A 13,816-nucleotide genomic window follows, 5' to 3' on the forward strand; every position below is an offset into this window, starting at 1 on the left:
TACCCCTTCAAATCCCATTTCCTCAGGAAGGGCTTCATACCCACCCCTGCCCCAGACTCTTTACAGCCTTTCTTTCATGGTTTGCAGCTATTTGATGATGCCCCCCCCCATCACCCCACTAAATTAAAACCTCCCTGACGCATTAGAAGGCGTTAGATACATCTGTTAAGTAAATGCATTGAATGACTCTTAAAACAGAAGTAAATGCAACGTCACAAAGTAGATTCTGTGAAATAAGTACTACCAGGTCAAGGAACTCCCATCTTTATCTTTCTGAACCACCCCCACCCCAACCCATTTACTCTTTTACCCAACATATCCTTTTAGGATAGCCTCTTTTAAAACATGGCAGAATTTTATTAATAAGTATTCTCTCGAATCAGAATACGTTGACTCTAAAGATAGACTTTTTCTAGGTCTTAATAAATGTCTGAGTCTAGGTCTTAGTAAGTATGGGAGATAATTTCAAGAGAATGGGCTCCCTGGTCGGTCCCGTGTGTGTTATTGAAGTCTAACCAGGATATACTTAATGTTATTCCAAAAATGTCCACCTTGGCAAAGAGTCAAAAGTCTGAAATGTTCAAAAAGCATCTCTCAAATATGAGCCAGCTTCATATTAATGATAAAGAGATTTCAACTTCATTTATTCAACCCAGATAATATTTTATCATATGTTAGTCTTTATATAATTTGTGGATAGCTCCAAGTGATTTCCAGCAGCTCAATAGCTCAAGATTTCATTTTTTATGTTTATTTTAAAAACCTTCCTTATCGTCTGAATATTTATACATAATTCATTATAACACTTTTTAACTGAAAACATTGATCAAAGGAGCTATACTTTAAATAAACTATATTCATGCCTTCTAATGTGCTAAATATTTGTTAATAACCTTATCCTAGAAGCAGATACTTTTGGGGAGAATATCCTGTAATTGACTTTTCTTTCTTTCTTTCTTTTCTTTTTTTTTCTTTTTTTTTTTTTTTTTTGTAATAACCAGCATGAGCCAGTAAATTGTTTAGTGTTCTAATATGTGTGTTTTCCAAGACCCAGTTAGGTTCCTTGCAGGGTCCTGACAAAATGCAAGTTTAATGGAACTTACCGAAATGTCTCCTGGCTATCTTGCCTATGCTTTGACACCTATGGGTATTTGGATCCCTTCTGTAGGTTAGCTCTTTTTCTCTCAAGTGTATGCTTGCGAAGTGCCATAACTAATGTGCTCTGGGTGGCTCAGTTGCTTGAGCATCTGACTCTTGATTTCAGCTCAGGTCATGATCCCAGGGCCTGGTGCTGAGCTTATGCTCAGCACGGAGCCTGATTTGGATTCATTCATATTCATATTCTCTCTCTCTCTCTCTCTCTCAAATTTAAAAAAAAATAAAAATAACACATAATTAAAAAATTAAGAAAAACAATGTGCTCTGGCACGCACAGCGCAGGCAGGAGCCCTTGCCACTTCAAGGGCTGGAAGGAATAGGAAGTAAGGAGATAAATCAGGTGCTCCTGGCCTAACCACCCGATGGCACTACTTTTGTTGCCCTGCAGACACTGTCTCTTCCTTCAAAGTTCTTAACGGGGAGCAGGGCGAAGCTCTTTGTCCAGCTTTCCCTCAACAATCAAGTGTGCCTTACAGCCAGGGGCTTACCCCCAGAGGGAGAAGGTCAAAATTAGTCTTCTGTCTAATTCCCTTTCTCTCTTATTTCTCTTTTTTTGGAGACAGGACACACTTCCAGTTGCTTCCTGGAAAATATATATATATATATATATAAAGTTTTCAAAAAGGAAAGAGAAAAAAAAATAAAAGAGCACACAGAAATTTAGCTTTTTCTCTGTAGCTATGATTACGTTCCCCGTTGACAATCATTAAAGTTCTTGATTTATGCTTCCAAGTTTCTTTGAGAAATTATAAATCAGTACACATTTGTACACTCTTTCTTACAAAAAAAATATATTCAGCATACTCTACGCATTGCTTTACACTTGTTTTTGTTTGTTTTGTTTTGTTTTGTTTTGTTTTTTTCTTAGAAACCTATCTGGGATATCACTTCACTTTATTCTAGACACCCTCCTTGTCTCTGTTTACAATGGCATTGTCTTCTGTGTGGGAATGTACCACAATAATTCTCACATTTTGGTGGGCATTTTGGTCCTATAAGGAATCGAATTTTTCTGTGTATTTGTGGAGGTATATCTCCAATAAGATTTCTAGGAGTGAGATTAGCAAATCAAAAGACAAAGGCATATGTAGGGGTTTATTTGTTTGTTTGTTTGTTTTATATATTTCCAAAGTCCCCTCTATAGGGGATACATATTTTGCATTCCTGTCAGCAGTGTTATAAGAACAATGGTTCCCAAGAGCCTGGCCATCGGAATATGTACTCAGAGTTATCAATTTTTGTGAATCTAATGGATGAGAAATAGTATCTCAGTGTAATTTTAAATTGAATTCCTCTTATAAGTGAGACTGAACACCATTTTATGTGTATAAAGGCCATTTATATTTATTTTTTTGTGTACTGTCCATTTATTTTACCCATTTTTCCACAAGATTTTTGATTTATTCTTCTGAATTTTTAAGAAGCACTTATTCTAATATTGGAGGGGCTCCTGGGTGGCTCATTCCGTTAAGCCTCCAGCTCTTGATTTCAGCTCAGGTCATGATCTCACGGTTTGTGGATTGAAGCCTCACATCAGTCCCTGTGCTGGCAGTGCAGAGCCTGCTTGGGATTCTCTCTCTCCCTCTCTCTTTGCCCCTCTCTCTCAAAATAAATAAACTTAAAAAAAATCATTTTAATATTGGAAATATTAACCATTTGTCTGTGAGATCATTCCCAAATGATTTTCACACTTTGTCGTTTCATTTACATATGCTCTTTGCCATGCAAAAGTTGGATTTTTTATTTCACGTAGCAAATTTATCAATCTGTTTCCTTATGTTCTAGGATTCTTAATCACATCAAACATTTTTGTCTAGTCCCATGTTATAAATAAACTTACCCAAGTTTTCTTAGAGTATTTGTGATTCTTTTTATTCTCTGTGTTAACACTCTAATTCTTTTATAGTTTCTTCTCTAATGTGAAGAATAAATCTAATTTTATACTTTTCTATATGGTTATCCATTGATTCAACCATATATACCACAAGGTTCTTTGTTACCCCACTGTCTTTAGATGCTGACTTTATCATAAATTCTCATATTCACTTAGTTTTTTGTTTGTTTGTGTTGGGTTGTGGTTTGTTTGTTTTGAGTTTCAATTCTAGTACAGTGCTTTTTCTTTCAATTTCTACATACCAATACTATACTGTTTTAACGGACTCTGTAGTATGTTTTAACATCTCATAGGGCCAGACCCCTTTCCTTCATTTTCAGGTAGTTCTTGTATGTTCTTATATCTTTATCTTTCCAAATGATCTTTATGACCAACCTGTTTTGATTCAGGGTAAAAGTAAAAAACCTACAGTCTTTCATTAGAATCCACTAAATTTATAAACATTGAGGATTTTTTAAATTGGGTCTTCCTGGGGCGCCTGGGTGGCTTGGTCGGTTGAGCGTCCGACTTCAGCTCAGGTCATGATCTCACGGTCCGTGGGTTCGAGCCCCGCGTCGGGCTCTGTGCTGACAGCTCGGAGCCTGGAGCCTGTTTTGGATTCTGTGTCTCCCTCTCTCTCTGCTCCTCACCTGTTCATGCTCTGTTTCTCTCTGTCTCAAAAATAAATAAACGTTGAAAAAAAAATTTTTAAATAAATTGGGTCTTCCTATCCAGAAATATGGCGTGTCTTCACAAGTATTCCAGTATACTTTGACATCTTTTAGGTAGTTTCCCCATTTAGATTCTGTCCATTTCTTTAAGTGCATTGATTTTACTTCATTTTATTTTATTTACTTTTATGTTAGTGATTGTACAGTGATCCACTATATCTTGCAACTGATTATTATTTATATACTGGAATGCTATAGATCTCTGTATTTTTAGTTTATAGCCTGCTAGTTTAGTAAATTTTTATTGTTTCAAGTAGCTGTATTTTTGTCTTAGACATGTGAAACTTATATAAAATTTCCTGATAGTTTAGAAATATTTTTGAACTTAGAAAAACAAAAGTCAGAATGAGCTGCATGACACAGAAATGTCCTATAAGATGCTATTGTAGCAAAGCTCTGGTAGATAAATAGATGATAGATAAAATATTAAGGAAATTCATCAATTAATAGAGAACAAACTCTCAACTAAAGATGTAAGTAAATTTACTATCTGTGCTTTTTTTTTAATATTACAGGAGCATTATTCACATTACCTGGATTTGTGGTTTTCAAACTTAAGTTTAGGGGCACCTGGATGGCTCAGTTGGTTAAGTGTGGACTTTGGCTCAGGTCATGATCTCACAGTTCGCAAGTTCGAGCCCCATATTGCCGTCAGCACGGAAACAGCTTCTGATCCTCTGACTCTCTCTCTCTGTCCCTCCCCCATGCATGTGAGCAATCTCTCTCTCACAAAAATAAATAAACATTTAAAAACAATAAAAGCATTAGCAATTTTAAGTTTAAATAAAATGAAATCTTGCAAATGCAACAGGATACACATTTTTTTTATTTTAAATTAATTTTAAATTATACATATTTATTCATTAATTTTTTTTGAGAGAGAGAGAGTACATGTGCCCAGGAGTGAGGAAGGGGAGAGAGACGGAGGGAGGGAGGGATGGAGAGAGAGAGAGAGAGAGAGAGAGAGAATCCCAAGCAGTCTCCATGATCAGTGCAGAACCCAGTATGGGACTCGATCCCAGGACCCTGGAATCATCACCTGAGCCAAAATCGAGAGTCAGGTGTTCAACTGACTGAGCCACCCAGGTGCCCCTAACAAGTTTTTATTTCTAAATAATTTCTAAATATCTACTATTTATCTAATTTTAATAGATAATTATAGACAAATTGATTCATACATAACTGTTATAATAAAAACTAGCAACACAGTTTGAGCCAAGGCATTCCAAGTATTGCAATTTTAATTTTTTAGAATAAAGAAAAATGACCATAATTTCAGTTATCTCTTTTTAAAGGAAATTGCCAGAGAGATGGAACATTCTTTTTAATATGTGTGATGGATTACTTTGCTGGGGCTGCTATAATAAAGTACCACAAACTGAGTGGTTTAAACAACAGAAAACGTCCCATGATCTGGAAACTAGTAGTCTGAAATCAAGGCACTGACAGGGTTGTTTCCTTCTGAGGGCTTTAAGGGAAGGGTCTGCTCCAGGCCTCTCTCCTTTACTAGTAGATGGCTGTCTTCATGTTCATATGGTATTCTCCCTGTATGTGTGTCTGTATTCCAAATTTCACCTTTTCTAAGGACACCAGCCATATTGGTGTCTCACCCGATTGACCCCATGTTAAGTTGCTTACCTCTATGAAGACCTGATCTCTAAAGGGATGCACATTCTGAAGAACTTGGGGTTAGGACTTCAACGTAAGAATTTGGTGGCCATGCAGTTGAACCCACAGCATGTATTTTTTATGAAAAATAGATTAAAGGCTAGTCAGATAGTTTGCCTCCAGAATAGCCTTTTAGTGTAAAACTGCTTGTAATTTGCTAAGGGAGAAAATAGAGTAGTTAAATACAGGCACTTAAGACGAACTGCTTTGTTGGGGTATGTAGAGCTACATTGTAGTGAGTGATTTTGACTTTATTTGTTAATTAAGAAGTATCTTTGTTTTGGGGTGCCTGGGTGGCTCATTCGGTTGGGCGTCCAACTCTCGGTTTCAGCTTAGGTCATGATCTCATGGTTTTATGGGTTCAAGCCCCACGTCGGGCTCTGCTCTGGCAGGGCAGAGCCTCCTTGGGCTTCTCTCTCTCTCTTTCTCTCTCTCTCTCTCCCTCTCCCTCTCCCTCTCCCTCTCCCCCCCTCTTTCTCACAGAGAGAGCCCCTCCCCTGCTCACACTGTCTCTCTCTCAAAATAAATAAATAAACTTAATTTTTTTTAAAAAGTATCTTTGTTTTAGATGAAGGTCTTTGGGGGTCTTGTGAATATAATGTATATTCTCTGGCACTATTACAAATGCGATTGGCCAGACTTTAGAGTGATTGCTCACATCTAGTGTTTCAAATAAGAGATTTTTGTTTTTTCTGGAAAATAACTAAAATTTAAAATTTTAATTTTAAACAGTTATTTTAAAGTATTTTGATTCATATATTTCAGAGATTTTAATGTTTTCAAGTAATGATTTTCCACCGCTCCATTTGAGTATCTGGTAAAATTCCAAACAAGTGTAGGGCAGAAATTACTGTTATTTTAGAAAATAAAGATCTCTAATATATTTTAGTGCATCAATGGTGCTATTCTTCACAAAAAATAATGTTAAATATGAATTTGAATTGTATGATTTCTTTGCTATTTTTCTTGAAAATTCTTTGGTAACAACATAATACGCAGATTTTCTAACCTTATTTATCTCCCCTTCACTTTTCAAATTGAGAACCATTATCAGCATCTTTATTCAATTTTATGAAGTTAGATCCCTGGGTCGTCGGACAATACTATTTAATACTGATGTTGGCATCTAGGAAGTTGCTGTAAATCAGAACCTAATTATAATACATTTATCTTCAAAGCACAGAGGATACATGAAATGATTCCAGAAATGTTGCCATTAATTGGAAGTTGAGTTGTATAGTTTTCTGTTTTCTTGAGGGATAGTGGTATGTGACTCCGGATGATGGGGAAAGAAATTGGAATTCACAGTAGTTTTCCTGAAAACTACTACATAGGATGATTTTTCTTCTACTCAATATCTTTGCAAAGCATTTTACTGTAATTTTCCTACTTACAAAGTAAGCTTTCACTGTAAAATGAATATTCATATGATTGCATAGGGTTGAATGACATAGAAACTGCAAATAATTTCATTTGAGACCGATATTTCCACAGAACTATTTTACTGAAGTGTTCAAAGCCATCATAAAAATATCACCATGCTCGGGAAAGACATCTAATGTAATAAATTGAGCTCACAGACCCACCGTGTTTTATCTCCTTATTTTAGATAGGCATTTTCCAAAAACAAACTCTATCACTGAAGAATGTAAGACTGTTTCTTTAGAACCTTCCATGCTTAACTTGAAAGCTGTCAACCCAGGAGGCTGAAACAGAGCAAGATTATGAAACCTGAGTGAATAGCTCATTCTTTGCGCCCATGCCCTTGCTGCGTGCTGCCCCGTGGTACAAGCCGGAGAGGTATGCACTATGATAGCTAATGAAGCACTTCCTTTATGTCTCGCTGACCAGAACTCTTATTTGAAGCCTGTATATTATGCCACTGAAATCTCACAATATCAGCCTTTGTTCCGGCTAGCAGAGACTGTTTCTTGTCTTTTCTGGGGCTGAATTTCATGCATCAAACTTGTTAGACCCTTTGCTAGTAACTATGGCTTTATGCTACTAAGCTAATTGCTGCTGTTGTAAAGTTGTAAAGTTTGTTTTGGTTTTGGTTTCGGGTGCCCTTTTTTATTGCCATATCCCCAAAGCCAAGAATTTATAATTCTGAAATCATGGGGAGACAAAAGCTTGGAGGTGAAAGCCACCGGGCTTCCTGCAGATCCCTCCTCTTGGTTAAACATAGTGATAATAACGAACATTGTAAGAACAAGAACAAGAGTAAGATCGAGAATGGAGGGAACGGATCGAAACTCATTGGACTACCTAATCCTAAATGAGAAGTGTTAAAACCAGTCCCCTTGTTATATTTTAGCATATTATTCTCATAGTGTGTTATCTGACTGGCTATCTTCCTTCCCTCAACTACTATTGTATAGATGGGCCCCGACACAAGCTTTGATAAAGTGACCTAAAGAACTACAGAGTGGTTTTCATAGCTCTCTATCAAATATGGGCTTCAGGTAACCTAAACACAAACAAGAAATGTTAAAAGGCTCCTCGGAGCTTATACATTCCGAGAAGAAAAAATTATGAACCTCCTCCCCAGACTTGAGTTGTATCAGCTCCTTCATTTTTGCTTCTCGTGATGTAAGAGGGACAGCAGCCCCCATCTTTTGGGTGCTGCTAACTATTAAATAAGGTAACTTAGACTAGAACTTGTTACCCAACACATGGTAGTTGCCCTCACCATCAGCGCAATTCCAGAGTAGATGTAATAGGGAACCTGGAGACTGAGGTCCTTCTAATGGGCTCCTGCATTATGAGTAATCCAATTGTTTGCAAGCATTCTACTTTTCTGATTCCCCAGTTTTGCATTTGTATTCTACCTACCCAATACGATTTACCAAAGCACTTGTAGAATTAAATGTGTAAAAATACTTCAAACATCAAACAACTGAAAACATGTAAGTTACTTCCTCAAATGAAAAAAAAAATAGAAGTAATTAAAACACAGGAATTCCTTGGGCTCTACCATCTCAACATTTCTATCATCTTTATATTTTTTCTGATTGTCTGATCTCTCAATTTTAGTGAGATTATTGAACTTTTCAGGTCAGTAGAATGTAAATGTCAGAAGAGTAAATCTCACAATGCCAGCCATTGTTCTAGGTAGAAGCTGAATTCTTTCCTTTGCTAAAGTGCATGCACCAAATTTGTTGAAGTCTTCAAGTGTAAATGTAGGTCACTACCTAGAATTTATCTTATTTTCCTCGTCTCTTCATATTTTTTTTTGTATTTTTATTCTCTTCATATTTTTATCTTTTTTTAGTGTATTTGTTTTGAGAGAGAGGAGACAAGTGCACACATGAACAGGGGAGGGGCAGAGATTGAGAGAGAGAGAGAGAGAAAGTTTTCTATCAAATTTTCTAATCTTTGGTAAGGAAAATGCTGTTAGCGATATAAGGCTATCATCTGAATTAGTTTCAGATTTTGATTTCATGTTAGGACACGTGGAATAACATCACAATATATTCATATGTTATAGTCATAATATTAACACTAGCATGAAAGGCAATTGTGTTGGACCTATAGTTTTCCCAATAATTGCTGAATTGCCTCTCCCCACAGCCTATTAAAACTGTTGAATTCTAACAAAAAATTCTGAAATATAATAGCATCCCTTTTGCCTATTCCTTACCTAATATTTGTATTCGTTGGAAGTATGCTAAAAATCAAAATCAGTTTAGAGTGGCACTTGTTTGGAGTGAGAGTTGAAAACTACAATTATGGTTTCTGCCAACTTTTTAAAGATTGGATATAGGTCTTCACTTCTAAGTATTTTGCTATCTCATAGGAAAAGATAACTAGGTATTTATTTAATACTTGATGAGTATATCTGAACAAAGTGATTAACCAAGGTAAAGACAAATTCCATGACATTTCATGGTATTTTGTCAATGGTTTTGACAATTTATGTTTGAGTTTTAAATTCTTACCTTGTTTGGATGTTTCTTTTTTTTTAATTTTTTAAAGATGTATTCATTTTTCAGAGACAGAGAGACACAAAGCACGAGTAGGGGAAGGGCAGAGAGAGAGGGAGACATAGAATCTGAAGCAGGCTCTGAGCTGTCAACACAGAGCCCGACGTGGGGCTCGAACTCATGGACCACAAGATCATGAACTGAGCCAAAGTTGAATACTTAACCAACTGAGCCACCCAGCACCCCTTGATTGGACATTTCTAAAAGCAGGTACTATTTCTTCCATCTGTTTGGCATGTCCACTCCATCCCCACCTCCCAGCATAAAACTGAATCTTACAGTCAGTTCTGCCATGGCCCAGTAACTCAGCAACAATGTGTTCTAAGGCACATGGAAAGAAAGAAATGCCTAGCAACATACTTCCATGGACATAGTATTCCATTTCCCATAAAAAGGACAGCAGATCTTTTTAAAAATTAAGTAACTTGATTTTCTATACTTTTTCCTACTATTACAAAGTATTTGGAGATACTTATGCCATCAAAAATCTAGAATTACTAGATATTAAAGTAATTAGGCAATAATAGAGATTGGGGAATTGAAGTATGGTACGAGGTTAGAAACTCATGAAACACAGAAAAGAAACCTATAAGTGAGCCAGGGAGTCTGAATCCTTGAAGTCATCTCTAAGTCCTTCCACTCCCCAACAAGATCCCTCCAGTCAGTTACAAAATCCTGTAATGACACCCCTCATATAGGCTGCTTCTCTTCAGTCAGCTCCCCAGTATAGGACATCAATGTCCCTCACTGGATCCAGAGCACCTGTCTTCAAGTTGACTTCACAATCTCTAGACTCTTCTCACACCCTTCACTTACTTTTTTCTTTCCTTCCACACCAACTCCTTTCAAAATAATTATCCACACTGCAACTATAGTAGAGCACAGCTCCCCTGATTTGTGTTTCTCATCGCTTCTCGTCAGTTTGTCTGGTCTGGAACCATGGCTGACATGGATTGGATCGTTCATATTGAAAACAGAACAGTAAAACATTTAGGATAATAGTTACTAAAGTCTTTATCTAAAAACATTTGAAGAAGAAGGAGAAAGGAAATTGCTTAAGCAGCTGAAGATTCTCCTGAGAAAAAAACCTAACACTCAGTATTCAATAGCAGATTCCCCCTGCCTCCTACCCATTCTCCTCACTGATTACGACTTCACCCTTCAGGTCTCAGCTTATCCATCACTTGGGACAAAACTTTTCCTCAGACCTCTACCTACACATGCTTTCAGGAAGCAGAATATGCATACAACAATGACCACATTATAAATAAGTCTGCAATCATGTCATAAGTTGTTTATGGTAGGTCATAACTGATGGACTGTAAGCCCTACCGGGACTGCAAAAAGTCTGTCTTCTTCACCATTAAGTTATATGTCTTGCACGTATTAAACCATCATTACATTTTGAAAATAATAAATGAATTAAATGATCAAATAATTAATTTGATGGTCTCCCAACAAAGGGAAGCATCTCTAATAGCTTCCTCAGAAGTTAGCATAGTTTTCCCTACTTTTGCATTGCATGCAATATTGATTCAGGTACTCGAAATAATTGACCAGCCAGGCCTCATTCAGTAAAAAGCGCATGGTTAAATGTACATCCTATGTCTGCATTTGGGTCCAAATTCTTGTCATCTGGCCTTGCCTGAGCAGCAGCCTCAAGTAGACCTCTGCCCTAAAACCCCTCAGAAGGAGACTGAAGCAAACAGGCATCATGAGGCAGTGCTCAGAAGTGGCAACTTACCAGGAAGTCGCCTGGCCTGGATCCCCTACAGTGATTCTTAAATTCTGCTGCACTTTAAAAGTCACCTTTTAAAATATCGGGTAGTTGGGTGCCTGGTTGGCTCAGCGGTTAAGCATCCAACTCTTGATTTGGGCTCAGGTCATGATCTCATGGTCATGAGATTGAGCCCTGTGTCATCGGGTTCTGCCCTGAGCTTGGAGGCTGCTTGAGATCTCTCTTTCCCTCTGTCCCTCTTCCCCACTTGCTCTCTTCCACTCTCTTTCTCACTCTCTCCTTGCTCTCATAAATAAATAAATGAATAAATAATTATAATATTATAAAAATAATTATATTTATTCATTTATTCATCTATTCATTCATTTATATATACATATTGGGTGGTAGCCAGACCACTCCCAATGATAGTTAAATCAGAATCTTTGGGAGTTGGAGCCAGACGTCAGTGTTTCCTGTAAGGCTCTAGGGGATTCTGTCCAATGTGCAGCCATATTAGAGATCCCACACTGCAGGAGCAGCGATGTTGGCATCACCTGGCAGAGTCTTACAAGGGACACAGCCCCTCTCAGACCAACTGAACTGGAATTTGCACATGAAAGCACATCCCTCCATAATTCTTATGCATGTTAAGGCACTGCTCTATGACATCTGTCCCAAATACCCTTTTATAAAATAGCCACTCTTACCATTATTACCTTACGCCCAGCCAGTGCTCCTTCTCATCTCGCTTTCTGCCTTTTGCCCTTCTCTGCAATCTGTGCTCCAGCCGTTCAGAGCTACAATCGCCTGATGTGCCGCCCTCTTTCATTCTTACTAAATTGTATTTGTTTCACGTTATAAAATATTTGAAACATTCAGGAAGTTCGGAGGAAAGTTACTGCTAGAACCGTTGTGCCCACCATTAACATGAAAGAAAAAATAAACTCTTACTATGATTCATTAAAAACCAAAAATATGCTACAAATAATAAAATTAAAGCCACTTGGTCATCTCTATCCAGTTTTATTCCTTACCGTTCCTCCCCAAATGTGTTCTCCACCCCCAAACTGGTATATTTTGTATCTTTCCAAACATGCTTTTTTTCCCTCCCATTTGGAATAAGATAGCAAGTAAAGTAGCAAGAAAGCCTCATCTCACGGAGCTTATAGTCTACTGTCTGGAGACATATAATAAACATAATACATAAGTAAATTACATTAGAAGGTCATGTGTGTGACAGGGAGAGAAATAAAGCAGCAAAGAGTGAGAGGAAGCTCTGAGGAGTTTTGTAATTTTAAACCGGGAGGATCTCTCCAAAGAGATGAAATTTGAACAGCCATGAAGGAGATAAGGGAATGAACCGGGAAGTTGTTGGGGAAAAGTGTCACAGACTGAGGGAACAGCAAGAGCAAATGTCCTTCATTGAGAGCAGTCTGGCATGCATAAAGAACAGCAAAAATGCTTTGGCTGGCTAGAACAGATTAATGGAACTGGAGGTTAGTAGTCGAGCGTTAATGAGAACCCAATCATGTAGGGCCTTGTAGGCTGTTGTAAACTCTTTGGTATTTTCTGTGAGTCAGATAAATAGCCATAAAAATGTTCTGAGCAGACATTTTACCAAGATATTCCTGGCTGCTGTGACAGATTTTAGATGAGGAAGGGGGATGTGTTACGGGGTTGGAGTACAAAAATAGAAACAGAAGTCCAAGCAAGAGATAATAGTTTCTTGAACGCGAATGGTAGCAGTGGGAGTGGTAAGAAATGGTCATAGTTTGGGGACATTTTGAAATTCAAGCTTAAAAGGTTTCTCAATGGTACTGGTCCTGAAATGTGAGAAAGAGAAGAGTCAAGGATGAGGGGCACCTGGGTGGCTCAGTCAGTTAAGTGTCTGACTTCAACTCAGGTCGTGATTTCACGGTTTGTGGGTTCGAGCCCTGCATCCGGCTCTGTGCTGACAGCTCAGAGCCTAGAGCCTGCTTCAGATTCTGTTTCCCTCTCTCTCTCTGCCCCCCCCCCCTGCTCATGCTCTGTCTCTCTCTGTCTCTCAACAATAAATAAATATTTAAAATTTTTTTTATTATTTTAGAAAAAGAGTCAAGGATGAAAAAGTGAAGGACTGGGTTAAAATTAATGCAAATAGGAAAACTAAAAGACAATTCGACAGGAAGACGGGAAGAGCAGTGTTTGGAAATTTTAAATCTGAGATGCCTTTTGGACACCAAAGTAGAGATTTCAAGTAGATATTCCAGTATGTAAGTCTGGAAACCAAGAAGAGCAAGCTAGATGGCAATATAGAAGTTTGAAAGTCATGTGTATATACTTGTATATAGATAGTATTTAAAGCCATCAGGCTGGATGAGATCACAAGAAGAATGTTTATAGATGAGAAGATAAACAAGAAAGCCCTGTGTATTCTAATATCAAGGGTTGAGGGATGTGAGGAGGATCCAGCTAAGGACACTGAGAAGGAGTAGCAAGGGAGATACAAAGAACCAGGAGAATGTAGTGTTCTGGAAGCCCAGTGAAGAAGGTAGGTCAAGCAGAAGGAATTCATCAACCATATCAAATGTCCTCAAGTAAGATAAAGGCTGAGAATCAACCATTAGCTTTATTAATGTGGAGGACTTTGGTGACCTTGACAAGAATAGCTTTGCATTATAGGGATCAAAGATTCATGGGACTT

General features: G+C 37.7%; 1 protein-coding gene across 1 annotated transcript in view; it reads left to right on the forward strand.

Annotated features, from left to right (window-relative positions):
• Positions 1-13,816, forward strand: part of DLC1 (DLC1 Rho GTPase activating protein) — a 557,617-nt gene that overhangs the window by 84,615 nt on the left and 459,186 nt on the right. The window lies entirely within an intron of this gene.

The sequence above is a fragment of the Panthera pardus genome, unplaced genomic scaffold (assembly GCF_024362965.1).
Source record: "Panthera pardus isolate Hobbes unplaced genomic scaffold, ASM2436296v1 HiC_scaffold_13, whole genome shotgun sequence".
NCBI lineage: Eukaryota > Metazoa > Chordata > Mammalia > Carnivora > Felidae > Panthera > Panthera pardus.